We start from the raw sequence: 13,929 nt of genomic DNA, 5'->3' as shown, positions 1-13,929 counted from the left end.
ATAAAAAATTTTAAAAGGCGAATCATAACTAAAAAACTTTGATGGAAATTAAATTTGACAGTTATAGCAACTGATAAATACAAAAAAAGTTTTATTACTTTATAAAAGAAGATGTATCTTAAACCCAAAGAAAAGAAAATATATTTTGCCCAGCAGATTTGACAGTTTCACATCACTTAATTATTTGGTGCGTGACTTATGGCCCACCCTGTATAATGTAAATAAGCTCTTGTTGAGCCGTCCTCTTAAATAATTTAGCCCCACCCATGTTCCACCATCACTGATCATGTTGTCTCACCAGTATGGAGTGATGATGATGCTGATAATGATGATCGGTCATGCACAGATTTGAGAACTGCAACATTAAAAACTTTCCTGGCACTGATTATTATTTTTTTTTTTTTTTCATAATCTCGATCGTCCTACGAGATATTAAATGTATTTGCATTATTCCTGAGCGCAAATTATTTTTCTAGAAACAAGGAGCGTCGATGTTGAATCCCAAAGGCCCCTTTACAAAGTCTACCAGACACCAAGATTTCTTCTTTCTGCATAATTTCGAACATATACCACGTATATAATAAGATTTCAAGCGGAGACAGAATATGTTTAAATCGAACTTATTTATTTAAATATTATTCATATGAAAGCCATTTTTTCTTTTCATGTTTGCAATTCCTTTTCAAATGCGTAAAATATATGATATATGTTTAGAGGGGTGGGTGGGCAGAGTTTAAAATTTAGACAAAAAAGTCAGCAAACTATTTTTGAAATGGCCATATGTTTTTCAGACCAAGAAGAATTTATACATATATTCTAGCAGGGCTATCCGGCATTGCCTGGGGCATATATTTACCATAACTTCGATTCCTTTCTATCTCTTCTTCTCCCGTTTTTTTCCTTCTCCTCTTTACCTCCTTTTTCTCCTCTGCACAGCTCATTCCTTTTCTTGGGCACACACACACACACACACACACACACACACACACACACACATGCACACACATTAAGCAAACATTAGACAATACGCAAATGGGAAGGGAGAAGCATTCGGGTAGTGGCCTCAGGCATCCAAATTGAGAATATAAGGCATCCAATCATATTCAAACTATCTCTCTTTCTAATAATATTTTTCAGTACTAGGACTTATACTTGAGTCTTTGGGGCATCAGCCGGGCACCACCAGACTTCTGCATGTAACTGCATTGACTTTATTTCCAGGTTGCAGGAAAGAGTAATTAATGTCATGCGTCATCAAACCGAACTTCGTAAATTCTAATCCAATCTTTCAAAAAATTCTTATCTCTTGAGATGTCCTGGAATATTCTTAACTTAAACTGCCAACTTTTGTTCGTGATAAAATATCATCCTTCTATTTTTGCAGTTTCTTTTCTATTGACTCATCAATATTCAACGCTACAATATTCTCTCGTGACTTGTTTTTTGACACGTAACAATAATGGATTTAATTCTGTTTGCTATCTTTTACCACTTTTCATAAAACCATTCTCCACATAAATATTCAACAAAATCGGGCATTTTGAATTGGTATGAGTGTTGCATATTAGGGACTCTACGTTAGTAGCGATTAAGTTAGCTACTGTGAATTTTGACAGGGGTCACATTTAGTGCATGCCAGGATAAACTTAATCAGCACATAGAATCGTACTCAGAGAGGGATGATGTAAAGTTAAGGCAGGAGGCAGAGACCAAGCATCGTAGATAAAACAGAGAGATGATGAAGAATTGCGAGCGGAGAGAAAGAAAGATTTCTATATTAGTCTCTCTCTCTCTCTCTCTCTCTCTCTCTCTCTCTCTCTCTCTCTCTCTCTCTCTCTCTCTCTCTGGAAGCCGAGCGAACGAGTCGGTACCAATGATGTAGAAAACTGATAATATCAACGAACGTTACCTCAAGACTCTGTCCGTTTGCGTCACTCATTTCGTTAAGTTAAAAAGTTGAGTTTAAGAAGTTAATAAATAGATAAGATAGCAATAGTCTCTCTCTCTCTCTCTCCTAAGTTCATTCTTTTTAAACAAAAGCATTTATGAAAACTCTCAGTGAACGTTTTGTTGCGTGATCTTTGATCATGAAAAGAGTTTTATTCGCCAGACGAGACGACCGACAGCCACTCATGAAACGCTGCAAAGAAAAACAGTAGTGTCAGACAGGGCGATAAAAATCCACAACACTGCACACGTATGTATAAAGACGTTTATTTTGTCATTGGAAGTGTTACTTATTTCCCCCTTTCTGTCTCGCTTTTTCTCCGCCATTCTTTCAATCCATAAAGTAATTGTAACGTTTTTAGTGGACGTTACTCAATAAAACTAACTTATTCTCAACCTTCTTATTGCCTTAATACGCGAACCTATGTAAAAAGATGTTTGTTTTACTATTGAAAATGTTGCATAAATATTCGTATGGTTTAGTGCTGTAAAAAGAATGTATTCAAGGCAATAGTTTGTAATATGGATTAAACTATCTCTATGACACCCGCCATATAAACAACTACATTTTCTTTAAAATCGTTTATGTGGCTAATATTATGTTTGGTCTAATGTATTCCTAAGATTGCTAGAAAAATCCTTGGATTATTCATTGCTTTAGAAAATATCTATTTTTTTGTCCCCCCCCCGTAAAAGGAGGGTGGGCCTATAAATTCACCCTTGTCCGTCGGTCCGTCTGTCCATTCGTCTGTTCGCCCGTTCGTCTGTCTACACTTTTCTCAAAAACTACGCCTTGAAATTTTTTGAAATTTTACACAAACATAAACCAGGATATGAGTAAAAAAGTAACAGAACAGATTTTCCGGGAAAACTCCGGTTGCTCCCCCTAGGGCTGCCTTTCGGTGTCAAATGACTACAATTGACACTTTTGTGCTTATTAAAAAAATTGATGCTTTGGATTTTTATGAAACTTTCTGAAAAGTTGTAACTAACTGATTTCTATATAATTTTGTTGGTCTATACTTCGAGATAACTCTTGGGTGTGCCCCAGGGGCTCTTTTAGGGCTGATAAAAATATTCCATTTTTGGAACTATCTTATCATATTTGTCCAAAATTTTGTGTGTATGTCTATTTAGCAGTTTTGCATGGTGCTGAACTAAAATTTAAATATATTAAGGCCTTGGGGATTTTAAGGCTAAATGGGAGGGGGTCAAATGATAGACTTAGTCATTTTTTTTTTTTTTTGCATGGTGCAGAACTCAAATTTACACGTGTTACGAGGGGCGTGCAATAAGTAATGCCCCTGACCCACTTCCCATAGCAGTAGAGCAACGAAACTTGGCACAGTTATTAGTATTTCTCTACATAGGAACCACCCAGAGATGCATTTCTCCCATCGTTTGATGCAGCTCTGGAGATCGTTTTTGTATAGCACCCTAGGTTGGTCCTCCAACCACGACGTGACTTCAGAAATCAAGGCTGCATCACCTTGGAAACGCTTTCCTTTCAAAATCAACTTCATGGCTGGGAAGAGGTGAAAGTCAGAGGGTGCAAGGTCAGGAGAGTAGGGAGGATGGGGGAGGATTTCATAACCACACGCCCATGCTTCTAATCTGGCGACATGCGAGTTGTAGACCAGAACGTTGTCCTGCAGGAGGAGAGTACCTTGGCTGATCTTGCCCCGCCTCTTGATTTTTATAGCGTCCTTTAATTTCCTCAAAAGTGAAGCATAATAGGCTCCTGTAATTGTGGTACCCTTTGCCAGGAAATCTGTCATCACTACTCCGTCCTGGTCCCAGAAGACTGTGAGCATGACCTTGCCAGCGGAGGGCTGCGCCCTTGCCTTCTTTGGAGGTGAGTCCAAGTGCTTCCACTGCATTGACTGGGCTTTGGTCTCTGGATCATAGTGATGGACCCAGGTTTCATCCTGTGTAATCAGTCTTTTGAAAACTTTGACTCATCTTCTTGGCGCATCTCCAAATTCATCCTCGAGCACTCGACACATTCTCGTCTCTGGAATGGTGTGAGCAACCTGGGAATCCATCTGGCAGACATCTTACCCATATGCAAATGGTCATGAATGGTAGTTTTCACAGACCCTGTACTAATCTTGACATCTTGGGCTATTTGGCGAATAGTAATGCGCCGATCTTCCAAAATGGCAGCCTAACTTGACGGACAGATGCCTCATCAATGGCAGAAGGAGGGGGGGACGACCATGTCTGGGAACTGTTTCCACAGACTTCCAGCCGTGTTTGAATTCACGATGCCAGCGTTTTACAAGGTCATATGATGGGGCATTATCACCATAAGTTTCTTTCATTTCATCAAAAGTCTCCTGTGGTGTGCGTTCTTTCAAATACAAAAACCGGATCACTGCTCGACATTCAACAGGCTTCATTTCACACCTGACTCAGTTCAAACACCTGTAAAAAAGAAACCACAATTAGTTCAAAGCTATAATTTGCCACATCACCCGTAGAGATATAAATCCATACACATGCAAAATTTCAGCTAGATCAGACAACTGGAAGTGGGTCAGGGGCATTACTTATTGCACGCCCCTCGTAAGTCCTAAAACTGCACCGTTTGTTCATTTTCGTCAGGATTTGACGTCCCCTGGGAACTTTTGGGGCTAAATGGGAGGAGGGCAAATACTGAACTTAGTCATTTCTTTATGCCTTGTTCACTGTGCACTCACGGGGGACCATGCATGCTTCACTTGTTAAACTCTTACTTACCCCAGACAAGGGGCTACTATAGGGAACCATGTCTACAGGGGCTCTATCTAAGGAACTGAGCAGTGAAATATTTGTTCACATTGCATTTAAATTTCTACACGTTAGTACCATCAGGGGAGCAAGACTAGCAGTTTGAGAAAAAAAAACTGTCAGAATAGATAGCTTTCCAGCATTTACAGACCTTAACAATGAAGAGGTGGGATTTTGCTACTCCTTCGATTAGACAGGTATATACGATGAGGAGATAGAAGAGTTCGTCAGAGTCCATTCCATTAAAGTACTTGTAAAACAGGTACATAGATACAACATTGCATCAATGGGACAGGGGTTGAAGCTTTGTTGATTGAATGGAACCTATTAGATTAGAGACTAATTCTTTTTTTTTTTAGAGACTCCTGTCTAAGAGGGAGGGACTAATCGTAGATGCACCAACACAGATGTGAGTGTGGCTAGTTTTCTAGCAAGATAGAGGGACCACTCCTTATGTGACAATGTCTTCAATGTACTTGGTCCAGTTCATGTTGCCTGTGAATGGTAAGTCGAGGAGTTTGAATGATGAGCTCTCAAGTAAAATGTTGGTAGTCATGACAGTCGGTGGTTGAGAATGTTTCTTGTAATTATTGAAGGAAAGAAGTTTAGTCTTAGTAGCATCAAATATTACCATCCATTTTCGTTCACATTCTACTACAGACAGGCGATCATTTTATAAGGTTTCAGCTATGGCCTTGAATATACGTACATTAGTTTTCCCTTCTGACTCCTGATGCAACCCTCAACGTATATACCAGTTAAGCTGTAAGATGAAGTACTGCTGGCACATCTTGAGAGGCGCTGATTGGAGCATTCTTACAAGCCTTAACAGAATCTAAAACCAACTTCACGATCTAGTGAGAGGAGGTGATTTCTTCTCATCCCTACAACCCCTTTCTCACAGAAGAGATGCTGCTAGTCTGTCTCTCTCGCTCTACACTATCGTTATTTGCATGATAGATACTCGACCGATCCCAGATATCTGGTTTCCTTCTGTAAACTATTCACAGCAAGAACTCATCTAGCTACAGCCACAGCAAAGAACTTTCTTTTCTCTTTATGTGTATCTAAAACCAAAGACGCTTTCATAAATAAAGTTTATTTCCTAGTACTTCTTATCTTCGGGGCACAATACCATGGAGCTATTTCCCAACTGACTACAACATGATCGTCTTCAAGTCTAATAAAACAAATACTTATTGAGCAGCCCTCTTAAATAATCAGATTCTGAGTTAAGATAGGTGTTGTATTGTATACAGGCTACCCCATGTGACCCACAAGGGAGAACTGATTGAGTTTATATTTTGGTACAAGTGACCCCAACTATATTGACCATTGTCTTCTAAATCACTATTTGCATAAAGTTATGTATGTGTATACTTTTATATATTTGTCTGCACAAGACACAATCATATTGACACATCGGTTCTTGCCAGATCACTGAAGTTAAGCAATGTTGAGCCTGGCCAGTACCAGATGGGTGACCATTTGGGAAGGCTAGGCATTGTATGTACCTTCTGGGAAGGTTGGGCATGGGGCCAGCACCCTCACTTCGAAAAAAGAACTCCTCTACAAAGTTGTGGATGGCCTCTGCCCCCCCCCCCTCGCCTCAGGGGCTTAAGACTATGGATGGATGGATGTTCAAGATTCACCCCTAAACTAATTAAATGACTATTTCGAATTTAAGAACATAGCTTTTAGGCGGAAGGGTGCATAATGTTGGCTATATTTAGTTTTCAAAGGTGGAATCCTTGGGGAAAATCAAGATACCAGATTTTTGTGAAATTTTAACAAAAAGTATTAGACTTCAATTAATAAATGTTTTTTTTTTTTGTATTTAAAAGGGGTTGGAAAGTTATAATGAGCACAACCTTCCACTTGAAAATTCAAATATTTCAGATTTACATAAAATTTGTGGTTTTTATCATTTATTTGCTGTAAATGTAAAATTACAACTATTGATACAAAAAAAATAAACAATTAGGCACAAGGCCAACTCAAAAAATGGGGAGGGAGGGTTCTGTAGTCATCCTTGTCACTGTACCTTTTTACTTGTCTGAGAAGTATCCCTAGCTAATGTCATCATATGCAACAATTACTCCTAGGGATGTCTTACCTACTGTTCCTAAATCAAATCGATTTTTTTTGTATATTAATATATTCATAACAAAAAAGCTTAATTGTTTTTAGTTCCAATTAAGTAATCCAATTTACCGAATTTCCACTACTAACGACTGCAATGATATTGTCCCATTGTACACTCATTAACCCTTATCCTTGAGTGGCCTTCAGGCCTTGATAAGTGGTAACTCCTTTGTAAAAAAAAAAAAAAATTTACATAAGATAAACAAAGGTAAAAGATGATTTCATTGGTGGTGGGTGGGAAAAAACAATCTAAAAAGAAAAACGTTAGTAAGGTCCTCCCAAACCTCAATAGATAGCAGACTGCCCACTGCTGTCCAGCTTGATAAAGGGCGAAAACAAGCAGGGGTTTGAAAAAACTATCTTTCAGACAAAATAAAAGATGAGGGAGTTGGGGAAGAGTTTCACTTCAAGTTTGGGGGGGGAAAAAAGCCGGGGGCAAAAAAAAAAAAAAAAAAATCGGGTCAGACAACTTGGAATACTCTATCGACTAGCTAAGAGAAACAAGACTTACCTGACTGGGCTGGGATCCAGCAAGACTAGGACCCATGCACCCATGCCTAGGCAGAGAACATGTACTCTAACTTGGCTCCTCTTCGTACGCACAAGTTTGCTGCCTTAATCCATCATCTGCACAAGATTCAATCCCTCGCTTCTCATTCAGTCTCAATGTCCACACAGCCATTCTGGCTACCGCCAGGATCATGAGAAACACCACTTGTTTCTCCCCATTCTATGGCGGCCTGGCATTGTGCATGACCAGGGATATGTTCAATGAGTGAGGATGCTCATGATTGGTATGAGTTGTCACCTCGTTGACAGACAAAGTTAGCTACAATCAAAGAAAAAGTTCTCTGGTATTTCTTCTGCTGAGGTCCAGCAGCAGGGGCACTCAGGCGAACTCACTAGTTTGGTACTGTGTTGTATGGCATTGAGGTGCAATGCTTTTTGGTACAGTCGCCAGGTCAGGGAGAATTTGGAGTTGTTCATTATTCCTATGCCTTGTGCCCAGCCCCACCAAGAGTGGATCTCCTCCTCTGACAACCCCAGACGCTCGACGAGCATGTTGTTAGCGCCCCCCCCCGACTAATTCCTTATATAGTTGCTTTCTTGAAACTGGCGAAAACTCACTGGACCTAGGTAGCCTTTTGAGTGCAGCTCAGAATTCTCTGAGGAACTGCATGTCGCCCTGCAGCCTCTGACATGTTTTGATCGTGTGGTCGAGGATGAAGTCGGGAAAGGCAGCCTCAACCGTGGGGTCCTACACAGACTCTTTCATCAAGGTTGGATTCAGGATGGCCAGCTTTTTGGCGTCGTGATGACACTTCAAGTTGGGTATTTCCAAGCTTCCCTCACAAGGATGTTGGACACAGACCTATCTACGAGCACACTAGACGCAAAATGCCTGTTTGATTTTTTAGTTGTTGTTGGGGCTTCATTCCTTAAAATATAGTAAAGTAAAGTGACTTATCCTACCAGTAATATGAGGTCTGGGTAGCAACTTAATCCGGACTTAAGGTTATCATTTTAAAACTATTTTTAAGCCTTAAGCTATCCAAAGTTCTAGTGCTACCAGATCAGCTTGTCTGAAGATACTGGCTTCCTGACCTAAAAGGCACAAACTATTGAAGTTATTGCTTTTTATTTCCTTTCCCTTTGAAAAACTCAGTCATGTTCTGCAAAGCTAAAAACAGAAACAACAATTTTCCTTTACAAAACAATTAAACTAAACACCTAAGAAAAAAAGTTGAAGATTTAAAGAACTCGAAGCATCGAAACTGTTTTAAGAATTACTGGATTCGACATTAAATAACCCCAAAAGGGTTGATATGCCGCAAAACAAAACAACCAAACCAAACAGCATGAATGAATATTTAAAGCATAAAAACTTTTATCAAAATAAGCAGAGTCAGCATTAAATAACCGAAAAAGGGTTGATATGCCGTAAAGCAAACCAAACTCTCCAAAGCTGAGCAATCAACTCCCAAAAGATCGATGTTATTTTTTCATCTTTTGTGCTAAGACAAGTCAACTTTATAATAGCAAATTCAGAAATAATAAGTCTTATGGGGTTTTGCCAAAAACAAATATATAACAAATAAATGTTACAAAAAGACAAAATAAGATACTCTTCTACCTTCCTGTATAAGTTTTATGTGGTTTAACATATTTTAAAAAGTTTATTTAATTCGAAACACAAGTAGTTCCGAGTTGATAAGTTAGAACGATGACAGGATGGCTGACACCCGATGTTCATCATGGAAGTTTTTGTTAATCGCTTAAATCATAAAAATAAAACAAAATGCTGATAAAAATTCACTCAATAAATGCCACGGTGACATTTCTGGGTAGATTGCTATCAATATTTTATTTAATTTTCGAATTTGGAATTATTACGAACACTCCAAAGACCGCATGTTCTTGTCGGCCATCTTGTTGTTTGTTTAACTTACCAACTCGGTTCTACTTGTGTTTTTGTTTTTGTTTTTAACCAAATAAAAGCTTTAAAACACAAAAAACTTATCCAGGTAGGCAAAATAGTAACTTATATTGCCTTTGGTAACATTTATATGTTATATATATATATATATATATATATATATATATATATATATATATATACTTTACTGCTTTTTCGTTTTGTTATCTGTACTGCAAAATCCCCATTCTTAATATTTAAAAGTATAGAAATTTTAATTTTAATATGTATGGAAAAATTATTATTAGAGTTTATGTCCCCCTCCACACTCTTCTCTTATTGATGAGTCATTACCTCGTCCCTTTCGGCTAGCAGAATTTCCGGTCCTTGCTGCATTACAGGTCACGTGAGGTAGCTTATAAAAACACTCGCATGAGTCTGCCCTGTTTCTTTTCGTCCCCCCCCTTTTTGGTCCATCAGCATGACAATGGCTGAGGCTCGGTTACACTTGCCCAAGACGGCCGTCACGGAAACCCAGTTCTCTGCCTATCATTACTGACCTAGACTGAAGACTATTTGTGAGAAACCAAGACGCCAGTTACAAGTTAGCCATCAGTTATCTCTCTATTACTGCTTGGTTTGCAACCAAGTCCGGCCACCTGTTATTCACACTTTGCATCCCAGATAAGTTGGGTTTTTTTTCCAAATCTTCTTTTCAGTACAATTAATTTTTTCTTGTATCATCCATTTGTTCAGCCCATAAAATTGCTTTAAATACTGTACACACTTGTCGTGTTCCTTTTCGCAAACCAATTATCGCCAGATTCTATTTCAGAGCTTATCCTCGATTTGTTACCGTATTTAAACGTGTGAGAATTTAACTTTTTCCGGGGTAAAATTCATCCTAATATTATTCAGCATATACACGGCATAATCGCGTTGACACACCGGTTCTCGTCAGATCACCGAAGTTAAGCAACGTTGAGCCTGGTAAGTACCAGGCGGGTGACCATTTGGGAATTCTAAGCGCTGTATATGCTCTCCGCTTATCTTGGCATTTGTTTCCCGTCGTCCTGTACAGACACTTCACTTGCTATTGGTATTTAACACTGTCGACTCAAGCGAGGTGTGGTTGGAGATTGTGTACCTCCCGCCACAAAAATTTCACGCGTAGGTACCCCTTTATGGGTATCTATAATCTGTTAAAAACTGAACGAGCTCCCCAACCCTTTTTTATTATTCAGTGTATTTTTTTTTTAATTTCTTGATTGTTTACTATACTGCAAGCTTACTAGAAGGCATTTGATATTTACACTTTAATATATTCATGTGCTCTTTTGCGTGTTGCTGGGTGGTCTAGATAATTCATGACGTTTTCTTTAAAAACGAAACAAGTTGTTTATATCCGAACACACACCGTTATTTTGTTTTGTTTTTTTCTTCTTATTTTTTACGTTTCATCTGTGTTTTTCATTCAAATCTATTTATTCTGTTATGAAATGTTGAAAAGTTGACAACGTATTTACAGCGCCCTCTACAATCTCCTCCCTCCTCCTCATCTTTTCTTGGGTGTTGTTCAATGCTGATTAATATGTAATCTTACACGACATATGTCTACCGCTTTTGCGTCACGAGTAGTTTGGGAGAGCTTTTTTTTTTTTTTTTTTTTTAATGTTTTGTGGTGAACATATTAAGTATCATAAAACGGTCACCGTATATTAATAGACACACCCCACTCGCGTTCCTTTTTTTTTTTTTTTTTCTTCTTCTCACATGCGCGTATATGATGGATGTACAAGAAGGGCTGGAAGATCTATTGTAAATTAGATTCCAAGTGTGACGTTTTTGTCACAATTTATAACTTCTTCACACACACGCACACACACACACACATATATATATATATATATATATATATATATATATATATATATATATATATATAAAGAAAGAGAGGTTTTTAGTTCTCCCCCACTGCAAGAACTTAGACACCAGAATTGGAAAGTGGGACTGAGAAGTCATCGCCCCCCCCCCCCCCGTCGGCATTCTCGGGTAAGGACGCCTCAGGCGATTAGCAATGAACTAACCCCTTCTCAAAGAGAGAAGACAAGGCCTGGTAGGGTGGACCTCCTGGAACTGCACAGAACTAAACTTCTACCGCAAAAACAACAGAGACTCAATCATTATAGGAATGGTCGAATCTCTATTGATTTGGGGGGGGGCAGGGGAGAAAAATCCCTAGCCAGAATGTCTCACAGCAGAAAAAATAAATGACCAAGGACAATTATGATGGCTACAAACAGAAGAAGAAGAAGAAGAAGAAGGAAGAGGAGGAGGAGGAGGAGGAGGGAAAATTTGGGTGTTTTTGTTTTTTTTTGCAACATATCAGTATCTATATAATAAAACTCAAATGACCTTGTAACGAGTGATTTAACCCACTTTTCGATTTACGACACCCGGTTGCGCATACGCGCATAAACATTAACCCATAACAACGTAAACAAATAAACACAAATCGCTTCTTTTGCAGATTTTGACCTGCGCACTGAAATATTAATGTTATTATTTCGAAATTATTATTTACCATGGGAAGTGTGGAGTTGTTTTGCAACTATTCTTTATTACAATTAGACTGCCGCTATTTTCTTACAACTAAACAAATTTAACCCGTTGACAAACATAAGAACAATTGTAATAAAGCCAAGACTACTACTACTACTACTACTACTACTACTACTACTCTCTATCCGTCCCTTTTCCTTCCTTCCTTCTTTTTTATTTTTTGTTTACATTTCTAGATACAAAATAGTTGTGTTAGAACGGTGAATTTGTTGATACATTTACTAATCTATTTCAATATTAGTTTTATTTTGTTTTATTTATTTAGGTTTTATTTTTTTGCTTCGGGTTTTATTAATTATTATTTTTTTAATTTTAAGTTTCTATAACTTGGTTGAAGGATTCCAATATGGGTTTTTCATTCTTATATTTCTCATTGGTAGGTTTATGTGCGTTTTTGCTGTTAAATGACTTTCGTCGGCGTTCAGTCCGTAGGAAAATCATGTTCAATTTTCGATTTTTGAGCACTTATTCGGAAAAAAAGGTAACTTTACACGAATAGGGAGGATTTTTTTTTCATGTTTGAGTGATCTGGAATAATCAACGCAACCATAAAACATTGTTTTACTGCGTACGTTTTCAGCGTCCTAATTGTTCTTTTGTTTTTTTGTTTTTTTACGCGTTTAAATTATCTAAATAAACAATTGTTAATACTGTCTGTTTTTTGTTGTTGTTTTTTTTACATCGTTCATTTCTGTATTACGTTTAAGTTATTTTAACGCAATTTTTTTTTTACAAATAATCTACTTTAACCGTTGACAGCCATAAAATAAATTATGCTCTCATTGAAAAAAAAGATATATCAAAATTTGAATTTAACTATAATAAGTATTATGGTAACTGTTCAATGCACATTTACCTATAAGTATGGCCAACCACTTATAATTCAGTAAATGTAAATTTTTTTTTCAAAAATAATCAATTATAATAAACAGAACGACGCATAGAAATCTATCTATATTCTTTTTTCATTTTAATATACTTTCATAAGAAATGTTTCTGTTATGTCAAAAAAATATATTTTCTTTACGTCACAAGTGTCACGCTCATACATGAATTCCATAGCTAATATAACGTACTGATCCAACGGGTCACGGGTAGTCTAGTATCTATATATAGGTATATGATAATAATAATAATAATAATAATAATAAGAAGAAGAAGAAGAAGAAGAAGAAAGAAAGAAAAATCCTGTCAAATCGTAGACTTTGCTGTCCCAGCTGACCTCAGGGTGAGTATGAAAGAAAAGGAGAAACGAAGCAAGTATACAGCTAGCCAGAGAGTTAAAAGGGATTTGGATAATGAAGAAAATCAAAATAGTACCGATAATAGTAGGAGCACTAGGAACAATTCCGAAAAAACTTCGAAATAAGAACGTCAGAAATTGGAATCAGAGGAATAACTGCAAAAATACAACGACTAACGATAACGAAAATGGCTGAAATATTAAGGAAAACCCTTGAATGCGGAGAATAATACAAGAAGACAATATAATTAAGAAGCGTTACAGCGAATGAAGAACACCGAAGCTGCATATCTACAAGTTCTACACCCCCACTATGCATCCCCTCCCCCATTGTCTCATCACCGTTCCTCCCTATAGAAAGGTGATACCAAAGAACCGAGAAGGGTCAAGAAGGATTGAAAGACCGATAAGAGAGAGCTGACCAGACCTCGGCTGGACAAGCGCAAAGAGAACTGAGACCTTGGGGAGGCTTAGTGCCACTTAAATTCCAGTATAAATGGCCACTGCCAGCGAGAAATCAATGGTAAGCGGCTGTTGCGATGATGCAAATTCATTTGCAAATGCTATCGAAGTAGGCGGAGAGAACTGGACGTCTGGGGAGACTTGTTGTCACTCAGCTTCCAGAGAACACCACAGGTTTCCAATCAGATCGTTTGTTGACTTGTGTGAAAGCTCCATGTGAGCCAATAATAATAATAATAATAATAATAATAATAATAAAACGGATTCGAAACCTAAGTGATTCCCTTTTCTCTTCTCAGAACAGACGTTGCGAGCCTGTCTC

At 37.9% G+C, this 13,929-nt stretch overlaps 1 protein-coding gene and 1 pseudogene across 1 annotated transcript in view; both read left to right on the top strand.

The window, feature by feature from the left end:
• LOC145259858 (uncharacterized) overlaps positions 1–13,929 on the top strand; it is a 1,597,463-nt gene that overhangs the window by 1,098,116 nt on the left and 485,418 nt on the right. The gene's annotated exons all lie outside the window — the stretch shown is intronic.
• On the top strand, positions 10,202–10,318 carry LOC145260137 (5S ribosomal RNA; annotated as a pseudogene).

Source organism: Euprymna scolopes, chromosome 35 (assembly GCF_053919585.1).
Source record: "Euprymna scolopes isolate OS-2025 chromosome 35, ASM5391958v1, whole genome shotgun sequence".
Taxonomy (NCBI): domain Eukaryota; kingdom Metazoa; phylum Mollusca; class Cephalopoda; order Sepiida; family Sepiolidae; genus Euprymna; species Euprymna scolopes.
Note: the sequence above shows the minus strand (reverse complement) of the source record. Positions and strands in the feature narration are given on the sequence as shown.